The sequence below is a fragment of the Palaemon carinicauda genome, chromosome 43 (genome assembly GCF_036898095.1).
Source record: "Palaemon carinicauda isolate YSFRI2023 chromosome 43, ASM3689809v2, whole genome shotgun sequence".
In the NCBI taxonomy this organism is placed as follows: Eukaryota; Metazoa; Arthropoda; class Malacostraca; order Decapoda; family Palaemonidae; genus Palaemon; species Palaemon carinicauda.
This window is the reverse complement of record NC_090767.1, coordinates 45,289,269-45,301,067: the sequence shown is the minus strand read 5'-3', so window position 1 is coordinate 45,301,067 and position 11,799 is coordinate 45,289,269. Positions and strand designations below refer to the sequence as shown.

At 44.6% G+C, this 11,799-nt stretch overlaps 1 protein-coding gene across 4 annotated transcripts in view; it reads right to left on the bottom strand.

The window, feature by feature from the left end:
• The window catches only part of LOC137633394 (zinc finger protein 665-like), a 136,530-nt gene that overhangs the window by 88,044 nt on the left and 36,687 nt on the right, over positions 1 to 11,799 (bottom strand). The gene's annotated exons all lie outside the window — the stretch shown is intronic.

Sequence of the window (11,799 nt, the reverse complement as noted above, 5' to 3'; positions counted from 1 at the left end):
GGCTTTGTCCCCTATTGCCGGGAGGATGTTGACTTTAGAAAGGTGTCTTCTGCTTATTCACTTGAAAGGAGTTTCCTTATAGTGTGTCTGAAATAGCACTACCATTTTCTTTTATAACTCATGTTCCAATGTTTTTTTTTTGTTAGTTTTCTTGGTTGTATATTTAATTCTGTTTCTCTTACTTGAAGTGTATATTGAAGTACAATTAACTTAGTATTTGATATTTACAAGTCATCATATTTATGAGTGTGAATTTTATAACTATTTTTGCTTAATGTAAGTCTCATTATATTTACTTAAAAGTTTAGTTGTTCTAATAAAATCAGAGGTTTTAAGAAAAACATGGTGTTTCCTTCTAGCCCAAAGCTCTCCTTTTTCCATACCTTCCTGTACAATGTGGGCTTAATAATCCCCCACAGATGCCATAGACCTACTGAATGGAACTCTTCATACAGCAGGAATCAATTCGATTCCCAAAACCACAGGACTATTCAAAAGACGACCAGTCCCGTGGTGGTCCTCAGAATTAACAGCCTTGCACAGAGTCATTAGAAAATCCCTGACTAGATTGCGTAGACGCCGTACTGATGAAAATTTGATATCATACAAAAAGTGTAGAGCACAGTTCCGTCGTGCCATGAAAGAAGCTAGACGCCAATCTTGGGTGGCTTTTGTTTCCTCCATTAATAGTAGAACACCACCATCTTCTGTATGGAGGAAAATTTAAAAACATTGAAGGCAAATTTACCCCGAACCCACCACCAGTGTTGAAAGTGAATGGTCAGTTTGTGACTGAAGGAAATGAAGTTAGTAATGCCCTGGCTGACCATTTTTCAAATGTATCGTGCAAGAGTGTAGCAGCTCCTGGTCACCAGTACAGGAGCATTGAAGAAAAGAAAATTTTAAATTTTGCAACAGGATGGGAAGAATCGTATAATTCTCCTTTTTAAATATTTAACTTAGCCGGTGAATATATATAGCTGCAACTCTGTTGCTCGACAGACAAAACACTGTAAAAAACTCGCCAGCGATCGCTATACAGGTTGCGGGTGTGCCCATCAGCGCCAACTGTCGACCAGATACCATACTCAATGTAAACAAAGACTCAATTTCTTCTCTGTCGACGTGTCGACAAGACGTACTTTACTCGCTGTTGAAACCTGGAGTTTTTCCCATCTTATTTGGTGAAGTACTTTATTTTGGTTTTGAGCTTTCGCTGTGCAGGGTTTTTCTTCAAATAAATCCTTGAACTCTTTTTTGTATCGGATTCATTGTTGATGACTTAGATCGTTTTTTTGGAATTTTCCCTTGACCAATTCAAAATGGCTGACCTTTCACAAGTTCCCAAGTTTAGAAAATGCAATGCTAGGGACTGTTCTAGGCGTCTTCCAAAGGCTTCTCTCGACCCTCACACTGTTTGTTCCAATTGTCGGGGTAAAACCTGTCAATTGGAAGATCGGTGTGAGGAATGCGTGGGCCTTTCGGAATTCGATTTTATCGAATTTGAGAAGTACACACGCAGGCTAGAGAGAGATAGATTAAGGAGAAGTTCTTCTAGGTCGATAGATTTTTCCTCTCCTCATGCCCCTCAACCTATTCCTTCCCCTGTAGTGGTTGTTCCTAACCCCCCTCCTAGCACTCAGGAACCATCGATGGCTGACATGATGCGTGCCATCCATGCCTTGGGGGAGAGAGTTGAGTCCCTTGCAAGTGACCGCAATCAACTCATGGCGGATGTTAAGGAGCTAAAGTGCCAAAGTGCCGTGGGAAGTGATAGAGTGCCTAGTGAAAGTGTTGTGAACAGTGTTGCGCTTGAGGGTTCGTCTGTTCGTGCCTGTTGTCCTCCTAGTCCGGGACCTCTTGCAAGCTCCCAAGCCCAGGGGAGAAGCAATGTCGTACGACGCATGGGTTCGAGAGGCCTTGATCAGCGAACAGACGTTCCCTCCATGGTATCAGGCGTATCTCCCCAAGATCGCCCCTACCTATGTAAGACGAGAGAGCCCGTTTTTACCTCGTCGTCCGAAGGTGTTTCTCGTAAGAAACTTTGGACCAAGGTCTCACGACCTTTAAAACGTAAGTCGGTCCCTTCAGGACAAGTCCAACGTCCCGGTTGTAGCCACTGGGTCAGTTCGGACTCGTTGCCGTCATCTGATGACTGCTCACCGCCTAAGAGAGGCAAAGCGGTACCGCCTCAGTCGCTAACCCCGTCTGTTGCCGCACCTGCTCCCGTAGACCCTAAATGGGCTTTGCTGCAAGACATGCAGTCCAAGCTTGCGTCCTTGATGGAGGACTTTAATGCGGAGAAGGTTACTGAACCTTCTGGCCAACAACCTTCCAAGCGGTCTGTTGTGCGTCCTGTTGACGCTGAGGTTACCTTCTCGCGTCTACCAGTTGAGGTGGTTCCTCCTCCGATGCGACCCAGTGTGGGTTGCCAGCCGCACGTTGACGTTAGGCGACGCACGGAGGTGGTTGTTGACGTTCAGGACGTTCAGCAACCATCAGAGGTGACTTGTTTTGACGCGGTGCGTCAACCTCCGCAACCCGGTATGGTGTTGACTGCACAACCCAGACGGTCTAGACAGTCTCGGGTGGACGCTGTGCGTCCTCGCGCTCCCATGGTTGTTGACAGTTCACAGACTGTGCAGCAGTTCCATGACGTTGCGTCCGGCTCCGTCACGCATGCACCAGTGCGACCGGACTCAGCGAGCCAGACGTTGCCCACTCCGTTGCCGTTTCCTCATCAGTTTTCGGATGAGGAACTATCAGATGAGGACGTTGCTGAACCACAAGACGATCAACCTTCAGAACTGGACGAGCCTAAGGCAACTCAGCCATCATTGGACTTTAGAAAAGTCATGGCTGTTTTCAAGGAGTTGTATCCGGACCACTTTGTTTCTGTGGCTCCTCGTTCTCCTCCGTCAGAGTTTGTATTAGGAGTGCCTGCTACCGCACCTGCCTTTACGAAACTCGTTCTCTCACGCTCATCCAAGAGAGCTTTGCGGCTGTTAGGAGACTGGTTAGAGTCTAAGAAGAGTTTAGGGAAGACAGCATTTGCCTTTCCCCCATCTAAACTCTCTTCTAGATCGAGCGTCTGGTATGCCACGGGAGAGGTTCTCGGCTTGGGAGTTCCTGCCTCTGCCCAGGGCGACTTCTCAAGTCTTGTAGACTCTCCCCGCCGCCTTGCCATGAGACGCTCGAAGGTTTGTTGGTCACCATCGGACCTGGACCACCTTCTTAAAGGGATATTTAGGGCTTTCGAAGTCTTTAACTTTTTAGACTGGTGCTTTGGAGCCCTGAGCAGGTAAATCTCTTCGACAGATAAGGATTTTTCCTTGCTCATTATGTCCTGCATGGACAAGGCCGTCCGTGATGGGTCCAATGAGCTTGCTGCCTCATTCACGTCCGGAGTCCTGAAGAAGCGAGAGTCTCTCTGTTCTTTTCTGTCTGCTGGAGTTACGCCATGCCAGAGATCTGAACTTCTCTTTGCTCCCCTTTCCAAGTGCCTGTTTCCTGAAGTCTTGATAAAGGAAATTGCCGCATCGTTAGATCAGAAGGACACCCATGATCTTGTTGCGTCCTCGGCTCGCAAAGCTCCCCCTTTGCCTACATTATCTGCTAGACCGAGGATAGACACTCCAGCGTCTCGCTTTATTCCGCCCTTTCGTGGCAGAGCCTCCAGCAGAGGAGGTGCTCGTGCCGAAGGGAAACGAGGGAAGAGGAAAGGACCCAAGTCCTCCAAGGGCAGAGTCTGACTGCCCGCAACTTCAGACAGCAGTGGGAGCCAGACTCAAGTACTTCTGGCAAGCCTGGGAGAAGAGAGGCGCAGATCAACAATCTGTGAAGTTACTCAGAGAGGGGTACAAAATCCCTTTTGTACGCAAACCCCCTCTAGCGACGTCCCCCATCGATCTCTCTCCCAGGTACAGAGAGGAAGAAAAGAGACAAGCCCTGAAACTGGAAGTGTCTCTTTTGCTAGAGAAGGGAGCGGTGGTCAAAGTCTCGGACCTTCGATCACCGGGATTTTACAACCGTCTCTTCCTAGTTGCAAAGAAGACAGGAGGTTGGAGACCGGTGCTAGACGTCAGTGCTCTGAATGTCTTTGTCACAAAGACGAAGTTCTCCATGGAGACCTCAAAGTCAGTCTTAGCAGCGGTCAGGAAGGAAGACTGGATGGTCTCGCTAGACCTAAGGGACGCCTACTTCCATATCCCCATTCACTCAGACTCCCAACCTTTTCTGAGATTCGTCTTCGAAAATGTGGTTTACCAGTTTCGGGCCCTGTGCTTTGGCCTAAGCACAGCTCCTCTCGTGTTTACGAAGCTGATGAGGAATTTAGCCAAATTCCTCCACTTATCGGACATCCGAGCCTCCCTTTATTTGGACGACTGGCTTCTCAGAGCCTCTTTCAGTCGTCGCTGTCTGAAGGATCTAAAGTGGACTCTAGATCTGACCAAGGAATTGGGACTCCTAGTCAATTTGGAAAAGTCGCAGCTGGTCCCATCCCAAACTATTCTGTATTTAGGGATGGAGATTCACAGTCTAGCTTTTCGGGCTTTTCCGTCGGCCCCCAGAATAGATCAAGCCCTGCTATCCATCCAGAAGATGCTGAAGAAGGAATGCTGCTCAGTCAGGCTGTGGATGAGTCTGGTAGGGACGCTGTCATCCCTGGAACAATTTGTATCACTAGGAAGACTACACCTCCGTCCTCTTCAATTCCATCTGGCTTTTCACTGGAAAAAGGACAAGACGCTAGAGGCGGTCTCGATCCCGATTTCCGGAAAGATAAAGTCTTGTCTGACTTGGTGGAAGGACAATATCAACCTAAGAGAGGGTCTTCCCCTGGCTGTTCAGACTCCCAACCACGTTCTCTTCTCGGACGCATCGGACTTGGGCTGGGGCGCGACACTGGACGGTCGGGAATGCTCAGGTCTGTGGAACTCGAGTCAAAGGAGCATGCATATCAACTGCAAGGAGCTGTTGGCAGTTCATCTGGCCTTGAAAAGCTTCGAGTATCTCCTTCGAGGCAAAGTGGTGGAAGTAAACTCGGACAACACCACGGCCTTGGCGTACATCTCCAAACAAGGAGGTACCCACTCACTGACGTTGTACGAGATCGCAAGGGACCTGCTCATCTGGTCAAAAGGTCAAGACATCTCCCTAGTAACGAGGTTCATCCAAGGCGACTTGAACGTCATAGCAGATTGTCTCAGTCGGAAAGGGCAAGTAATTCCAACCGAATGGACCCTCCACAAGGATGTGTGCGAGAGACTTTGGGCCACTTGGGGTCAACCAACCATAGATCTCTTTGCAACCTCGCTGACCAAGAGGCTTCCAATCTATTGCTCCCCAGTCCCAGACCCAGCAGCAATACATATAGATGCCTTCCTCCTAGATTGGTCACATCTGGATCTCTACGCATTCCCACCGTTCAAGATTGTCAACAAGGTACTGCAGAAGTTCGCCTCTCACGAAGGGACAAGGTTGACATTAGTTGCTCCCCTCTGGCCCGCGAGAGAAGGGTTCACCGAGGTACTTCGATGGTTAGTAGACGTTCCCAGAAGTCTTCCTCTAAGAGTAGACCTTCTACGTCAGCCACACATAAAGAAGGTACACCAAAGCCTCCACGCTCTTCGTCTGACTGCCTTCAGACTATCGAAAGACTCTCGAGAGCTAGAGGCTTTTCGAAGGAGGCAGCCAGTGCGATTGCTAGAGCAAGGAGAGCATCTACCATTAGAGTCTACCAATCGAAGTGGGAAGTCTTCCGTGACTGGTGCAAGTCAGTTTCTGTATCCTCGACCAGTACCTCTGTAGCTCAAATAGCTGATTTTCTCTTGTACCTGAGAAAAGGACGATCCCTTTCAGCTCCCACTATCAAGGGCTACAGAAGCATGTTGGCATCGGTCTTCCGGCATAGAGGCTTAGATCTTTCCAACAATAAAGATCTGCAAGACCTCCTTAAGTCTTTTGAGACCACCAAGGAGCGTCGTTTGGCTACCCCTGGATGGAATTTAGACGTGGTACTAAGATTCCTCATGTCAGACAGGTTTGAGCCGTTACAATCAGCCTCCCTGAAAGATCTCACTCTTAAGACTCTTCTCCTGGTATGCTTAGCCTCGGCTAAAAGAGTCAGTGAGATTCATGCCTTCAGCAAGAACATTGGATTTTCGTCGGAAAAAGCTACTTGTTCGCTGCAACTTGGTTTTCTAGCCAAAAATGAGCTGCCTTCTCGGCCTTGGCCTAAATCTTTCGATATTCCCAGCTTATCGGAGATCGTAGGCAATGAACTAGAAAGAGTCTTATGCCCTGTTAGAGCTCTTAAGTTCTATTTAAAGCGTACTAAACCTTTACGAGGCCAATCTGAAGCTTTATGGTGTTCAGTTAAGAAACCATCCTTGCCTATGTCAAAGAATGCTTTGTCATACTTTATCAGATTGTTAATACGAGAAGCTCATTCACATCTGAGTGAGGAAGACCGAGCTTTGCTTAAAGTGAAGACGCACGAAGTTAGAGCTGTAGCAACTTCCGTGGCCTTTAAGCAAAATAGATCTTTGCAAAGTATAATGGACGCAACCTATTGGAGAAGCAAGTCAGTGTTCGCGTCATTTTACTTGAAAGATGTCCAGTCTCTTTACGAGAACTGCTACACACTGGGACCATTCGTAGCAGCGAGTGCAGTAGTGGGTGAGGGCTCAACCACTACAATTCCCTAATTCCATATCCTTTTTATCTGTCTCTTGAAATGTTTTTAATGTTGTTTTTATGGGTTGTCCGGAAGGCTAAGAAGCCTTTCGCATCCTGGTTGATTTGGCGGGTGGTCAAAGTCATTTCTTGAGCGCCCAGATTAGGGGTTTGATGAGGTCCTGTTGTATGGGTTGCAGCCCTTGATACTTCAGCTCCTAGGGGTCTGTCAGCATCCTAAGAGGATCGCGAGGCTCCGTAAGGAAGACGTACTTATAAGGCAGAGTAATCGTCTAAGTCGACTTCCTTACCAGGTACCTATTTATTTTGTTTTTGTTATATTGATAACTTCTAAAATGAAATAAAAACTCTTAGCTCATAAGATGTAAACATATTTAACTGGTCTCTACCCACCACCCTGGGTGTGAATCAGCTATATATATTCACCGGCTAAGTTAAATATTTAAAAATGATATTTTAATCATAAAATAAATTTTTGAATATACTTACCCGGTGAATATATAAATTAAACGACCCTCCCTTCCTCCCCAATAGAGACGCAGTGGGATGAGAAGAAATTGAGTCTTTGTTTACATTGAGTATGGTATCTGGCCGACAGTTGGCGCTGATGGGCACACCCGCAACCTGTATAGCGATCGCTGGCGAGTTTTTTACAGTTTTTTGTCTGTCGAGCAACAGAGTTGCAGCTATATATATTCACTGGGTAAGTATATTCAAAAATTTATTTTATAATTAAAATATCATTTTACTGAAAGAGAACTTGATTCCGCACTCGCTACTTGCAACGATACAGCTCCTGGACCTGATGGAATTCCATATGCAATGGTTAAACATGTACATTTTAATACAAAGTTATTTATTTTAAGTATTATTAATAGAATATGGCATGATCATAGTTACCCAAGTGTTTGGGAACTAGTCATTATTTTAGCCTTTTTAAAACCTGGTAAGGACAAGTTTTTAGCAGCAAGCTATCGACCTATTGCATTGACTTCGTGTTTATGTAAAATCATGGAGAAGATGGTCAATGCAAGGCTGATGTGGTACCTTGAAAAGAAGGGTATTTTATCACCGATTCAATGTGGATTCAGAAAAATGCACTCAACAACTGATGTGTTAATACGACTTGAGTCTTCTATTTGTGAAGCCTTTGCTTCCAAACAGCACCATGTGACAGTATTTTTTGACCTTGAAAAGGCATATGATACCACATGGAGATATGGTATACTTAAAACCATTCATGAATTGGGATTGAGAGGAGAGCTGAACTATTTATCCAGGCATTTCTTTCACGTAGAGTCTTTAAAGTGAGAGTGGGGGAAACTCTATCAGAGAGTAAGTGCCAGGAAGGAGTTCCTCAGGGTAGTGTGCTGAGTGTAACCCTTTTTGCACTAGCAATTAATGGGATATCCTCAGCCATTCCCCAGGATGTTCTCTCACCATTATTTGTGGATGATCTCTCAATATCATTTGCTGGCACTGGAATGGCAATGGTTGAGAGAAAAATCCAACTCTCTATTGATAAAATTATCCAGTGGGCTGACATGAATGGGTTTAAGTTCTCGACAAGTAAAACTACCATTGTCCATTTTTGTCGTATCCGGGGAGTACATCCAGACCCGGATATATACATTAAAGGTCAACGGATACCATGTGCAAGAGAAGCTAAATTTCTAGGTTTGATATTTGATTGTAGGCTTACATGGGTTTCTCACTTAAAAGTGTTAAAAGCTAAATGTGTTGAAGCTCTGAATATCTTAAAAGTATTGTCCCATACATCATGGGGGGCAGACCGCAATACTATTTTAAAATTATACAAGGCCTTGATTTTTTCCAAAATTAGTTATGGTTGTGAAATATATTCTTTAGCCACCCCAAGCCAGTTAAAAATATTAGACTCGATACATCATGCAGGTATTAGATTGTCTACTGGAGCTTTTAAAACCTCGCCTATCCCAAGTCTCCTTGTTGATGCTGGAGAGTTACCTCTAGACCTTTACCGAATGTCTTCCATTATTCGGTATTGGTTTAGATTGCAAAGACTCCCTAACTCTCTAGCCTTTCAGACTGCAATCCTTGTAAGACACGCATCATACTTTGAGTTGCACCCAAAATCGCCTCAACCTTATGGCTTTCGGGTGAAACGATTATTAAATAGTCTGGATATAATTAGAAATAAGGTACTTCCATTCAAGGTATCATCAACGCCTCCATGGAAGTTACCAGAGATATCTTTTTGTAAATATTTTATTGGAGATAAGAAGAATATGTCAGACATAGAAGCCAGGTCTCTTTTTAATGAACATGTTAAAGAACATAGAGGATCAACTTTTATCTATACTGATGGCTCCAAATCTGAGGCTGGCATTGGATTTGGAGTACATAGTAATGGTTTCAATTGTAGAGGTGCACTTCCTCTGACTGCTTCCATATTTACTGCCGAACTGTATGGCATATTAACCGCTATTGAGAAAATAGCGTTGGAGAAGGAGGGTAATTTTACAATTTTTAGTGATGCAAGGAGTGTCCTTCAAGCTATAGAAGTTTTTAATTCTAATAATCCTCTAGTTTTAAAGATTTTAGAATGGCTTTTTATTATTGGACGGAGAGGTATAACAGTTCAATTTTGTTGGGTTCCAGCACATGTAGGTGTGTCTGGGAATGAGAAGGCAGATTCACTGGCTAAGGAGGCTGCATCCGAGTTGCTGCCAAGAAGGTATCCCATTCCCTGTAATGATTTCTTACCTGACATCAAGAAATTGGTTTGCAAAAAATGGCAACAGCAATGTAATAGCCTAGATGGCAATAAAATGAGAGAGGTAACAAATGACTTATCTCCTTGGAGGTATAATATGATGCCCCGAAAATGGGAGACGTCTCTTTGTCGTCTCTGTATTGGTCACACTCGGTTGACACACGAGTTTCTGCTGAAGGGCCAACACCAACTGTATTGTGACGACTGTTTAGTACCTCTAACAGTAAGGCATTTGTTGACCGAATGCCCCAATTATAACAACTTAAGGAATAGATATTTGTTTGAGGCTCGAGGTGAGGGTGGCAGGTTCATCCTTGCCAAGATTCTTGGAAATGATGTGTCCTACCATGCAAGTGGCATTTTTAGATTTATTTCAGAAGCAGGTCTTCTGAAAAATATTTAACTTTTATGACATTCAACTTTTATAATTTTTATTGAATACTCTTTTAATTTTTTATTTTATTTTATTTCTTATTTTTGTATACATAAATTAAATGTTACCGGCGTCAATGACCTTAGATGTCAGGATGCCTGAAAACTTTAAATCAATCAATCAATCAATCATCAACACCACTGAGTGACCTGCCAGGAACAGATGGAACTGTTGTAGGGCAAGGAAAGCTGTCCTTATCTCTTAAGAGATTTATATGCTGGTACCTTTCGGACTCTGACCAGAGCCCGGAGGCCATGTGGTACAACATGTAGACCAACATCCTTCTTTTAAAACTAGGACAGATAGCATATTACTCCTTAAAACTCTGCGGAGTTTTCAGACTACCTGGTTAGCTAACTACTGTACTTGCTAGGACAGAAAGTACATCACGGGGACTGCGTCTGTATAAAAACCCTGAAGGGTCGGAGGCTCCAATATTGAGAAACAACGAACGCTTGTCTCTCGAGAGAAATATTAACTCTCATCTCGGTGCCTGTGGATACCGAGAGATCGCTTTACAAGCGAACCTTTTATGTTGATCTCTGTAAAGTCATGTGATCGGTTGCATTGGAACTGTTTCTGGAAAGAGAGGAGGAAACTTTGTCCTCCAACTGTCCTTACTAGGATGGGAGTTGTCCACGTACGTCTGCCCATGGACCGTGTAAACACCAGAGTAACCAGCTATCTCTAGCAGATATCGGTATTGAAGCAAACCTCCCAAGATGATCACTATCAAGCAGACAATCGGTCACAGCCAACTACAGTACTTTCAAAAGACAAGGTTGAAACGTATCTTCAATCACATTTGTCCTGAAGGCAGTTGTGTGCATAAGTCCAACCACAGACCCATAAAAACATACAGAAAAGACTACCTCTATAGATGGTACATGCTCCCCGTTCTCTGCAGAAGAAATGCCCTTGACGCATGTGTCCCGAGAAAAGTCTGTATTGGAAACCTAGTCTTACAGAAAGGAGCCCCTCTGATGAGTTCTCCAAAGCAGACCAAAGATCTGAAAGTGACACGAATGGTCATAACAAGACTTCTTTCTCCATGATGAAGAGTACCCCTTAAAACAAAGGTGAATCCCATCTTGCATCTCTCTATTTCTCTATCAGATTTACAGGGATAAGCTCCAATTGTTCCTCCCAAGAGAACACACTTACTTTGAGAAGTGTCAGAGTCCAAGTACCTTTGATACTTATGCTTACAATCTGGATTTTTAGGGAGGACCTATCGGGGAAAAAGGAGGAGCTCCCTTGAGAGCTGATCACCTATGCCATGGTTTATTAGGATACAGGGCTAGATAAATTATCCTAAGATGACAAATTCGAAGATAATTTGTATTTTTCCTAACCATACAAACCTTAGCTATTTACATTGGGTTTACCTTTTAGCGTAGCTGAAATGACGAGCCAATAGTTTTTAACGAGGGTTAACTAACCCCGCGCTAGTTAGCGGGGGTAGGGGAACGGGTAGCTTGCTACCCCTCCCCCCTCACACACCGGTGATTTACTTCACTTAAGTCGACTTGGGGGCCAGGGCTAGCGGGCAAATATGTGTAAATAGCTAAGGTTTGTATGGTTAGGAAAAAAACAAATTATCTCCGAATTTGTCATTTGTTCCGTAACCGAAATACAAACCACGCTATTTACATTGGGTGACTTACCCCTTAAGAAGGGTGGAAAGTCCCCAGCCTTACTGACTTCGGCTTTGCCCGGGGACTCCGTCCCTCAGTGAGTAGCACTTGAGAGAAGGAGCCCCTGCACCTCACAAGTTCCTTGCTTCGCTAGGAACGAGTGGCCTACATAAGTCGTGTGTGGAGGAAAGTGTGACTCGTCCTATGAAGTTGACCTTGAGACCTTTAGATAGGAATCTAGGATAGGACATTCCCAATACCACCTCGTCAGGGTA